Genomic DNA, 12,155 nt, shown 5'->3' with positions numbered 1-12,155 from the left:
CATAACATGGTTATTATATAGGAGGAACTCAGTGGAACTCAGTTGTTTTGCTTTACTGATTCACCAACGGTATTCACATTCGATGGGAATCCTAATACAGCCACGATTATTCGACCCAGGCTACAAAATACTGATTGTTCACACAATTTCAACTTTAGTTTCGAAAGACCAAATTTCCAAAGAGCCCATCCCATCTTTTCATTTTTAGGGAAATGAAATAATTATTCTGCCAGTTACCCCTTCATTTAGGAGCTGATGTCCTCTATGACACATGCAATTTTCATAGAATCTTAGACTGAAATTGCTTGTGTTAAGTAATCTTTTGCAAAACATTATGGAAAATAATTGTCTTAAAGTGAAAAGATTTCCTTGTGCTTGGCAAATACTGCCCGGATAACTTGCAGCATTTCAATAAAAGGAAAATGCACATATTCACCTTATTTTAAAGGTAAAGAATTAAGGTCAAGTGATTTACCCAAGGTCACATTTCAGTGCTACTACTGGATCCAGTTGCTTCAGACCTGAGCCCCTATCTTCCTCTGCCTTCACTGAATCCTAGAGTTCTAAATCACTCCCAAACCCTTAGGGCATTTTGCACCCAGTAATGATGCCACTTATTCTGAGTGCCTACAATTTGTAAGCTTTCTGCAAAGGTGGCAAAAGCTGAGGCGGATGCAACCCCCACCCCAATCATGTAAACATCTTGGCTCTCTCCCAGCTAAGTCACTGCCACAGAGTAAAGGACTCTCAAAAAAGTCAGAGGAGCTTAGACCATTCCACTAAAGCTGCTGCAGAGAAGTAGGTCATTAAGAAATAAAACATAAAATTAGCAAAACAGCATTTTTTCTGCCATATGCTAAGAGGTTTCTCCAAATGATAACACACAAAAATCCATACATCAGACAGGAGGGTGAATTGAGAAAGTGGCTTCAGGGATGTGTTGACTGAAATACTCAGGCAAGATGAATTGCTTTTTGATAATTAGATTTGAGGAAATCTTTTCTTTTTTTTGTCTTCCGTGACTCCGCTGTTTTGAGTATTGCAGAAAGACTTAAAATTCCAAGAAGATAAAAGTCTGTCTCCACACGCTTCATCTCTTTGTGCTTATATCCAAGACACAGTGAGAACTTTCATAAGGTTTATTTCATAAGACTTTTATCAGGCTTATTTGCCAAATATTTTCAACGTTAAAATGATTCAGTATTTCAACCAAACTGTAATTAAGACTTGAAGAAGAAAGTTATTCCAGGGTACATCATCATTAACGTTAAAAAGAATAAAAAGGGGATAGATGTGAGTTTCAACAAATGAAATTAGCAAAATGAACCTGACCTTATATTTTAAGCGTTCCCTGATAGCACAGCTCCTGCAATTTAGCACAAATAATAGCCGCAATTATTAAAACTGAGAAATTCAACAAGGCACAAGATCAAAGTGCATGCACACTGGGTTAACCTCACACTCATTCAGTCACAATTATCAAAAAATGCTTTCAGCTAGCCTTGCACTTTGAATTCAAGAGGATTTCTTAAGTGACAGCAAATTTACAGCCTCTCCTTATTGCAGCAAATTTGCTTGACTTTTGGTCTTTATGCTGACATTTTGATAAACTAGTACTCCAGTCCCATCGAGAAATAGCATGATAATAATCTATGGCAAATTTTTTAAAAAATGGAGCAGAGATAGGATAACATGCAACACTCCAATGTCAGAAAAAGTAATCAGCAGTATCAACAAAAACCTTATTGGCAGCCTCCTTGCTTTTGGCCATACTGAAATCTCCTCCCCACTCACTGCCCCCCCTCCACTCCCATCCCTCCACCCCTGGGAGGTGTGCTGAATCTTTTCATTAAACAGATTGAGATGGGAAGGTAGGGAGAGTGAGAGACAGGACCTGGAGTGTAATGAAGAGATACAGGGAGAGAGAGAGAGACAGAGAGAGCCCAAGACAGATGCCATAGAGAGAGGGGCTGAGAGAGAAACAGGAACCACTAATTTACAGCTGATTGATATTAGGTTAGGCGTCGAGTACAACAATCTATTGGAAAGTCCAAAAAAGAGTGAAACAAAGGTGGATGTATTCAGCTTCAATTGACTTGCTCGGTAGTCCAGTCATTTTCCCTGACCTTTCTACCATGTTGCACCCCCCAGTTCACATTCAGGGCCTCTCTTTTGAGCATCATCTAACTTTGGTATTTTCACTCAGGCTGTTCCAGTCAGCGCAGTCACCAGAAAGTGGAGAATACTAATTTGTAACCTCCCAGGTATTTGAATCAGGAAGTTATTTTTCATTTGAAACTCAATTGTCTGGGCCACTCATCCCCTGATACCATTATGCAGCACAGCTGCCCAGCTTGCTCTCCGATCTTGGCATTTCATTAATTACTGCAAGAGATGATCACCTCCAACACTGGCGTCAGTCAAAGCACCCTCTTCACCAGTGAAGCAGGGGGTAGGAGATATTGTAGTATTGACTGCTCTAGGGGATTAACAACATGAAGCAAGAGTCTGTGATTTGCTATATATCCATTGACATTGGCCTATTTGTTAGACTCAACAGAAGACACTGAGTATTCCGATGAACTTTATTTTAAAATGCAGGCCAATAACATTAACTACGCCAGTGCTTCTCAAACTTTAGCATGCATCAGCATCACCTGGACTGGAGGGTTTGCTAGAACACTCACTGCTGGGCCCTCCCTCTAGAGTTTCGGACTCAGTAGGTCTGGGGACCCACCTTGAGAACCCAGCAATCTTAGGTAATTTAGGAAGGGAAGGCTGTGGAAAATGAATAGGTTTATACACGCAAAGAGTGAAGAAGATGCCTCCTCTAGACCAGTGCTTTTTAAACTTGAACATACCTGTGATGTACCTGGGGATCTTGTGAAAATGCAGATTCTGATTGAGTCGGCCTGGAGTGGGTCCTGAGATTCTGCATCTTTAATAAACTCCGAGGTGATATTGATGCTGCTGGCCCAGGAGCCACGCTGAGTTTCCAGGACAGTGTTTTTCAAAGTATATCCTGAAGACCATCTCTATCAAAATCACAGGGTTGATCGGGGAGGGAGGGTATTGTTATTAGTGCAGATTCCCAGGCTCACCCCTTGACAGACTGTATCAGAAACTCTGAAAGTGGGGACCCAGGAATCTGCAGGTCAAACAAGAGTTTCTGTGGTTCTTACACAGACTAAGAACAATGGACTCAATGGTAGAGTCGGGGAGAAGAGGAGGGCAAGGAGAGGAGAGGCCAACAGGTGGTTACTCAGTGATCAGTATTTCCTGGTGCTGACTACCAGGTCCCCTAGTTATTTTCTCTCTTCTTTACTCTGTTGCCCACCTTTTGATGGCTGTTGGTGACACCATCAGAAAAAGTAGCTAGGATCCTAAAAAAAGGGGTGAAACTTTTAATGGCCTATTTTGTTCTGTATTAGCAAAAACTTAGGGGAAAAAAGGAAATGATAGGCCATATTTTAAATGTTTTCCATAAATTTAAATTATTCCTGCTTTACCTATTCTCTGTTTCCATAGAAAACCACAAATCGTTGTCTAGACTTTTTTGTTAGTAGTAAGTGAAAAATGTTTCCGTAGCGATTACTTAATATGTTTCTAAATCCAGGAGACAGCAACTGTCTGCCAGCAAGTGCCATATTGAAGTTTCCTAAACACTACAAAAAATAGAAATTATTTACAGTTAGTATTCAACATTGGCAAACAAGTCATGCTATTAAAGATGTATTTGCATATGTTATATTAAGAAGCATGCAAATGTATATGCAAAACTGGGCATAATTAATCATTTCCAACAGTGATGAATATCCCATTTCCAATCTTGCGGTCTAATCCCTCCTTTCTTTTGAGCACGGATGCGTGTTTCTAACCTCCTGGGACCCCAGCATTATGTGCAATACCCCTCTCCCTAACCCAGGCTCCTACACCTACATTGAAGGGACTGAACCATGGGCAATGATTCCACCTTCTTATCCAAAGACAAAGAAAATAAAGTTTGAATGGCAATAAATATAGACAGTTGTTTCTAATCCCAGTTCTTATTGTCAGGAATATCTAGGGAGCTTTTCAAAAGTTCAGATTCCCCAACCATCTCAAGATTCATTTTCGGTAGGTTTGGGGTAGGCCAGGAAATTTATAACAGTCTAAAACACCCTAGGCAATTCAGATGACCAGCCAGGATTGGGCACTACTGGCTTACAGAGAAGAGCGTTGGACAGAATCAGGGAACTTCGATTGTATTCTAGTTGTTGTTTTCGTTGTTAATAAAAATTTTGTTAACATTAATTGAGTTCCTCCTACATATCAGGGATGTTACTAAGCACTTTATGTATATTATCACTGAACCATCACAATAATATCTATCTTCCGGATGAGGAAACTAAGACTTGGAGAGGTTAAGTAATTTGCCTAAAGCCGGAGATGGTAAATGGAAAAGGAGGAATTTGGTTTCATCACTAAATAGCACATGAGTCATTTGAGTACTTTTGTGAGTCACTTAAGTCATTAAGTTTTCTCATTTGGAGATGAAGGCTGTCGGACTAGACACTAGGCCACTTTCTTCAAGTTCTGGTATTTACTTGTGGAATTGAGTTGAACTTGAAGACACGGTTTCTGGCCTTCTGGAGCTCAAGATATGTTGTCAGACTCCCTCGTCCTCCTTCCCATTTCAGGTTTAAAGCATCACTTCATCTATGACTCCTCATTTTCTCCAGAGCAAGACTCCTTCACCCTCAGCCCTAATCCCTTTGTTGAGCTTCACCTCCTTGCTCCTCAGGGCAGAACCCAACTCTCCAGCACTGCTGGATAACAGGATTTCCCAGCTCGGTGCCCTTGCTCACGTGTTCTCTCTGTCTCAATGCTCTGCCCTTCTTGGCTGCTTGATGGAATAATCCTGCTCACCTTTCACAGCCAACTCACATATCAACTCCTTTGTGTAGACATCCCTCTTTTCCTGGTCAGAATTATTTTGTTCTTTTAAGATTTTGTTTTGTCTCGTGTTATAGGGAGAGTGAACTTAAGTGTTAGCTCTCTGGCAATCTCAATTTCAAATATTCCATCAGCTTATCCACATAAGCATGCCAATACTTGGCAGTCTTGGTTTAGACAATGTGACAACTCTGGCTATGGCATATATCCCACTAGGGGTGTGAACTGTTTTCCTTTTGATGAGATTCTAGAAGGCAGAGGCATCTGACTGTTCTTCCATCCATTTCCGTCCAACCATCCACTCATTTATCTGCATATATGTCAAGATATATACCCCAAATTTAAGTTGCCTATACTTGGCACATAATAGACATTTAATTTTTTGTTGAACTGATATTAACTGATTTTACGTGAATCTCTGCTTAGATAAATCTTTTGCAATCAGCTTCTTCTCCTCAACCACCCCTGCCACCTTGGATAAAAACTCCTTCTTCTTCTTGGGGCTGGCCCCGTGGCCAAGTGGTTAACTTCGCACGCTCCGCTGCAGGCGGCCCAGTGTTTCGTTGGTTCGAATCCTGGGCGCGGACATGTCACTGCTCATCAGGCCACGCTGAGTCAGCGTCCCACGTGCCACAACTAGAAGGACCCACAACCAAGAATATACAATTATGTACCGGGGGGCTTTGGGGAGAAAAAGGAAAAAAAAATAAAATCTTTAAAAAAAAAAAAACTCCTTCTTCTGAAGAAGTAAGTAATGGGATATCAAAAGAATGATAGCTATAGAAAATGAATAGAAGGACAAAAATGTTAAACTTGATTCGTGCAGCCTATCAGCATAATAAAAGAGTCAAAGCTGACATTGTGCTTTGGTTAAAAGACAGTGATGAAGGCCAAGCTCTTCAGTTGGCCCTATGCCCAGCACTGCCTTTGCACCAAGCCAGGAAAAGGATTTAGACAGCCCAAAACCAATGTGACCCATAAGACTAAGTGAGGGTGAGCAAGGGGCTGTGTCTTAGTCAGCTCAGGCTGCTATAACAAGATACATAGACTGGGTGGCTTATAAACAACAGGAATTTATTTCTCATAGTTCTGGAAGCTAGAAGTCCCAGATCAGGGTGCCAACATGGTCAGGGTCTGGTGAGAGCTATCTTCCGCGTTGCAGACAGCTGACTTCTTGTCACACATGTCAGAGAAGAAGTAATCTCTCTCATGACTCTTAAAAGGGCACTAATCCTATTCATGAGGGCTCCATTCTTGTGACCTCATCTGATCCTAATAACCTTCGAACGGCCCCACCTCCTAATATCGTCACAACATGGCGTGTGGCTTCAACATATGAATTTCAGGGTATACAAGCATTCATTCCATAACAGGCCACCAACAGGTCCTCAGGGCCAGAGTCATTCAACCCATCATAGCATAGGGTGACAGCATTCAGGGAAAAGTGTATGGTAGGCTTCTAAAAGGGGTTTCTGCATACTTGGACACCAAGAGAACAACATGCGTAAACCGAAATTTTTACTCAATTCTGAATCCCCTTTTCATAGTCATTGTTGCTTGGCAACCTGAGGAAGTTTTCACTGACTTCTTAAGGTCTTCTTAAGCTTCTCTTCTCTGTGCTCACAGATCGTGTATCTCCCTCATTAACTACCATACTACGGTTGGATGTGACTGTACTGTGACAAGGTATAATTCACTTTGGTGTTCCCAAGGCCTAGCAGAGATGTGGAAATTATTCAATATATGTTTGATGAATTAATGAAGGGAAAAATTAGCCACCTGTACTTATCACAGGTAGTTCCTTTTAATGACCACCTCTGGACTTTTAGAGTGGGAGGTGTTCTGTTTGTGTCATTCTGGTACAAAAGTGGGCTGTCTCAGACTAGAGGTAGGCTTTTGACCTTGGGAGGTCTAAGCTTGGTGACAATGAGGTAGGAAGCATCAAAGCGTAGGAGGCTAGTTGGACTAAATCCCCTCTAAAACAGAGAACACCAGACCTTTACTATCCCAGGAATTTCTAGAAAGCAGTTCTAATTCTGATTTTATTCTAATAGGATAGGCAAAATGTTTCCTTTGCAAGGGTTTGTCCTCTTCTTTCTGACTTTGCATGAGCATCCAAAGAATTCCTCTAGAGGTAGAAAATGGCCTCCTCCTTGTGCAAGATGATAATTGCAACTTTAACATTTACTTCCTCTTAACTAGAGCCCAGGAATCAATAATTTCAAAGACCAAATGAGATGGCCTTTGCTTTATAATGTGTTTTTCTATCTCACTCACCGCACAACCTGCCCTTTTTTTTTTTTGCGATCATCTGCAATTAGTTTTCCATCATGAGCTGTTTAGAACCAGGGATGCATTTCCCTTGATCATCTACTTGAATATTGTATAATTACTTCATGTTGGATGAAACCTTGGTTATTCAAAAAAGGTTGCTCACAGATGACTGTGTTGTCTTGAGGAGAAGCAGAGAACTAGTTTTTGAGGCTGGCCCCAGGGGTTAGTGGCAAGTCATAAGAGTTTTGGGGCTTTCCACATTCTCCCAGCATAGCCTCCAACACGTTCTAAGTCACCCTTACTTGAGTCTTAGTCAGAAATCAAAGCTCCGTGATTCCTGCCTCAGCCCTATTAAAGAAGATTATATATTAAAAAAACACACAGTCTATGGTGAATGGTCAACACATTGACTCTCTTGTTCCCTTTTCACTTCCCATCCCTTTTCCTAACCTGCATCTAAAGAACATGACTCAGCTGAATGGCAATCAGCAGGAGCAGAAGGAATCATTCTGCCATAATTTCCTGATATGGTTTCTTAGATCCCAGTGGGGATGTGGTCCCAAAGGCCTCAGATAATTGGGGTTCCATCTTTCTAAGATTATCTTGTGCTGTTTTCATTGCTTGCAACCTTTTGCTGTGAAAATCTCCAGGAAGAGCAATCTGTTTCCTTTTTCCATTTTTCAAATCTGGTCACTCAGTTTTTAAAACATAACAGTGTGTGTGTGTGTGTGTGATGTTTCCATCTACTGTAGGGACTTTATATAAACTATAACTCTCAAGTTCCTTTTGGCTGGGAAGTTTTATAGTCAGATTAGATCTAGACTGAGATTTAAGAGGGATCTTTTAACGGTAAAAATAGCAAAGCATTTAAGAAAATGTTATCTACATACAAATAGTTCATACCTTCAAAGGATATTTCTCATTGTTTCTAGCATTTCACCATCCTGACCATTTCAATAGGCCATACACAGAAAGTATAATCCTTCTTTCCCTACTTTATTACTTCTGATAGTGATGTCACAGACCGAAGGATCATTAAAATGGGGCCCTGGATTTTTGGTTTTCTTCACAGGAAGCTGTCAAGAAAAAGTACAGGCTTTTAAAATCAGCTTATCACTGACAAGTTACTTCTTACATTATTCAAGTTGCAAGAACTTCCACAAACATCATTTACTGTTTATAGAGAAAAAATGTAATTATTATGGTAAGAAGAGAATAATAATGTAAGTCTGTTCGGAATCGTTGAGAGGCATAACTCACAAGACGTTACGCAGCACTTAGCGATACCGTCACCTCTCGACCGTTTGAGTCCCGATTCTCTGTTGTGTGTATGAGCAAGAGCTTTTGCTGCCGCTGTCTCATTAGCGCCGGAAGATCCTTCCTCCAGACTCTCTGGTGCGTTCTTTCTCAAACCGATTTTTTGCAGAGCACTGGCCTTCAGGATGGTGGAAGAGACGATAGAGCAGAGCAGTTGAGACCGTAGCGGTTATGGGTGTGAGCCGAACGTGGATTGATGACAAGGTATATAATGGACCCAGGATACTGATTAACCCAACTCTGTGCACCTGATGTCAACAACATTTTTACAACAGACTTTAATGCATATATAGTCCTAGCTCTGGCATTTCCACCTCTATCATTTTAAGTAAGTTAAACTCTCTAATCCTCAGTCTCACTATTCATAAAATGGGCATGAGAAAATAGTTCCTGTCTCACTAGCTGTTGTGAGAATAAGGCGAGACGATGCATGCCGGTTTTCTGGTTTGTTGACCTATTTATTGTCTGTCTTCTGTCTACGTCACATCCAAGTAAAATTCAGGGACTTTGTCTTGTTCGTGGAGGCATCCCCATTGCCAGGAACAATGTGGGACACACAGCAGGAGCTCAACAAATATTGTTTTGAAAAGATGAATGAATGAAAGAATACATGAGAAGTCCTTGGCATGATTCCTGGCAAATAGTAAGTGCTCAATAAATACTAGCATAAAAAACAACCTAGTTCTGTGAGATGTTTCTCAAATAAAGGATCTTATGTAAAATACGTTATAAAGATTCTGAGATATCCTTCAGTGAGGAAATTTGTATAACTTTGCTTAGCTCCATTTACCAATCTTATTTGGCCACAAAAGCCTTTCTTCTCAACTATACCTGTTAATTAACATTCTGCAATATTACTGTACCATTTAACACGCTTTGGGAAATAATGAATTAGTCCAGTATCCTTATTTTAGAGGTAAGGACACTGAGGTCCGGGTATTCAATGGTTTGCCGAAATCAAGCAGCCAGCAGCAGCGATCCCAGAACTGGAGGCAAATGTCCCAGCTCCCAGGCCTGCAGTGTTTCCCCCAGGCCAGATGAGCAGTGGCGTGAGGCCAGTGACATCATACTTCGGAATTAGAAGGTACTGGATTTGAATCCCACCTGCATTGTCTAGCTGTGAGGTCTGTCTCAGCCACGGCTGGTGCCCCACTTTGTATCCTCTCCTCCCTTAATGGGGCCTCTTTGACACCTGAGCATGGCTCGCCTACTGGACCGGCCCTCACAAATGTGCAATCTAGAAGCGTGGAGGGCTTAACATCCCACAGGGCAACCCTTGACCAACAGCGGATGGTCGCTCATGGGTAAATGCTTTCCCCTCCTATCCCTCAGGCAGATGACTCTGAGGTGCACTCTGTACACCTCCCTTGAGGGTCGCTGTGGGATGGATCCCAGGTGCCCACATCAGTGACATAGTCCATAGCTGGGTAGCAGTCTAGGCACACTCTCCACATTCCTAGCTTTTCTCCTTTCCAGGCATGCTGCCTCTTCCCAGGTGTGTTACTCTTTTGCTTGCTACTGAAAACAGCTGTGTCATTTCTCGTCGGCCCATTAAACAGGCGCCAGGTTTCACACCAAAGGTGGCTGCACTTTGGCAGGCGGAGGTGTAAAATAGGAAGTGACATCTAAATATAAACTGGACTAGAATGGAGGCCGCTAGCAGACGAGAGGTGCTACTAGGCTCAAAGCTCTGTGTTTTTCCTCCTGAGTTTTCAAAGGTTTTGAGAAGGCATAAGAACAATGTGTTCACAAACATACTCCGTGTTTATGACACCTTCTGGTTTGTCTGTTATGCTGAATAAAAAGAGGGAGCTACTCTCGGTGTGGGAAAACAGTGCAATCTGAGAGAGCTATCACAATCCTTTAGCAAAGATGGGTAACCTACCGGGGCACCAGAGATCCAAGCTTAATCTTATTGTTTCTGCTCTTGATCCCCAAGGCAAGGAAGAGAAGCAGCACAGCTGGATTAGACGATGGAAACAGACCCCAAAATCTCGGTTTATTTCCTGCTCGTGTAATAATGCAATACAGGTGTTCCTGCTCAGCACTTTTCTTCCATGTTATGACTCAGGGACCTGGGCTCTTCTACACTGTAGCTCTGTTGTTCCCTGGAGCCTCATCCTCATCATCTGCATTCAGCTAGCAGAAGAGGACAGTATGGAGACAAGCACTCTGCCCACAGACGACACTCAAGACCAAAGTTTGTATTCTGCTGGCAAAAACTAGTCACCTGGCTCTGTCTAGAAGCATGGAGGTTGGTAAATGTAGTGCCCAGCCAGGTGGTGACTTCCCGGTGACAACTGTGTTCTGCGGAAGGTGGAGCATAAATTGGGGTGGGGGGGGACGGGGGAGCAGCTAGCCATCTCTGTCACAAGGGTACAATTGTCAAGAAAGCCAGTTCTAGGGCCCAGTTCTAGGACTTGGATCCAGACCCCAGTTCGGCCACTCACTAGCCGTGCAAACATGGGCATGGTATTTCACCTCTCTGAGACCTTTTCCTCATCTGCAAATGGGGATAATGGAAGAATCTGTCTCACAGGGTTGTCGTGAGGTTTAAGAAAGATCATGCACCTACAGCCCTTGCCACAGTGCCTGGCACATAGTGAGCACTCAGCAAATGGTGTTTTCATTATTAACTATGGAGAAATGCCACCATCTCACTCAGTGGGAAGTATAAGTTTCCTTCAGTTTGCAAGAAACAGATGTATAAGTTATCTCAGTTAATTAGAATTTATAAGAGATATAGGAAATAGGAAGGAGCAGGAAAAAAGTCTGAGCAGCCACACAGGCAGCTCCTTGGCACTAGAACATTGCATAGATGATGGAAAGGGCTCTAATTTGGGGACAGCAGTCCTGGAAGCTCAGGAGCACCTCTCAGGAGGGACCCTGGCTGCCCCATCCACAGGACTCAGCTCCTCACTGGCTCAGCAGCATTCTTTCCTGCTGCTTCTGACCGGCCTCTCCATTCTTCTCAGCACCTCCTGGTTTCTTCTTATTCACGCCTTCCGTGAGCTCTTCTCTATGTATCTTGGCTTCTTTGCCATTGTGTTTGCTGCGAGTCCCTGTGTAGTCTCTGACTCTTAGATAGCCCTTATCCGAAAAAGGGCACCCATCACTGGCCCACCCACTCAGAGCCAGTCCACTCAGTTATTGGTGGCTGTTGTGCTTACCGTGAATTTCTGACTCAGTCAACTGTGCCCGTGGCGGTGGGAATATATCATACAAACATGGTGACCTGGCGTGAGAAAATGCTCCATGTTTCTTTGTTTGGAAAGGAACAGTAGTTGGAGCCAGCACTCAGAATATCAGGAATAGGGCAAATCATTAAAATTGTCACTGGTAAAAATCTTCACATTTATTGTCTGCCTTCGGTTTGCTATGAATTAACTTCGCATGCCAAATCTTATGAATGAGTGCTTAAAAGTGGAGTACCAAGGTCAATTCCCTTAACCAGTATCCGTGGTTGAAGTTTGTCTACCTTTACCCATCTTCCATACTGCCATCAGAGTTCTTGTCCCCAAACAAATCTGATTATTTTACTTTTCTGCTAAAAGTCTAAATTGCTTCCTTTCTACCTATAAGTTAAGCTCCTATTTCTTAGCTTGTCATATTGGGCCCTCCAGATGCTA

At 42.4% G+C, this 12,155-nt stretch overlaps 1 protein-coding gene across 1 annotated transcript in view; it reads right to left on the bottom strand.

The window, feature by feature from the left end:
* Positions 1–9,535, bottom strand: part of ARHGAP5 (Rho GTPase activating protein 5) — a 128,311-nt gene extending 118,776 nt beyond the window's left edge. The window contains exons 1-5 of the mRNA XM_070241707.1: positions 9,390–9,535; positions 8,470–8,644; positions 8,113–8,285; positions 3,510–3,665; positions 2,862–3,035 (exon numbers count right to left, since the gene is read on the bottom strand). The gene's annotated coding sequence lies outside the window, so the exon portion shown is untranslated. The remainder of the gene's footprint in view (positions 1–2,861; positions 3,036–3,509; positions 3,666–8,112; positions 8,286–8,469; positions 8,645–9,389) is intronic.
* Between the last annotated feature and the right edge of the window lie 2,620 nt (positions 9,536–12,155).

The sequence above is a fragment of the Equus caballus genome, chromosome 1 (genome assembly GCF_041296265.1).
Source record: "Equus caballus isolate H_3958 breed thoroughbred chromosome 1, TB-T2T, whole genome shotgun sequence".
NCBI lineage: Eukaryota > Metazoa > Chordata > Mammalia > Perissodactyla > Equidae > Equus > Equus caballus.
This window is presented reverse-complemented; position numbering and strand designations above follow the sequence as displayed.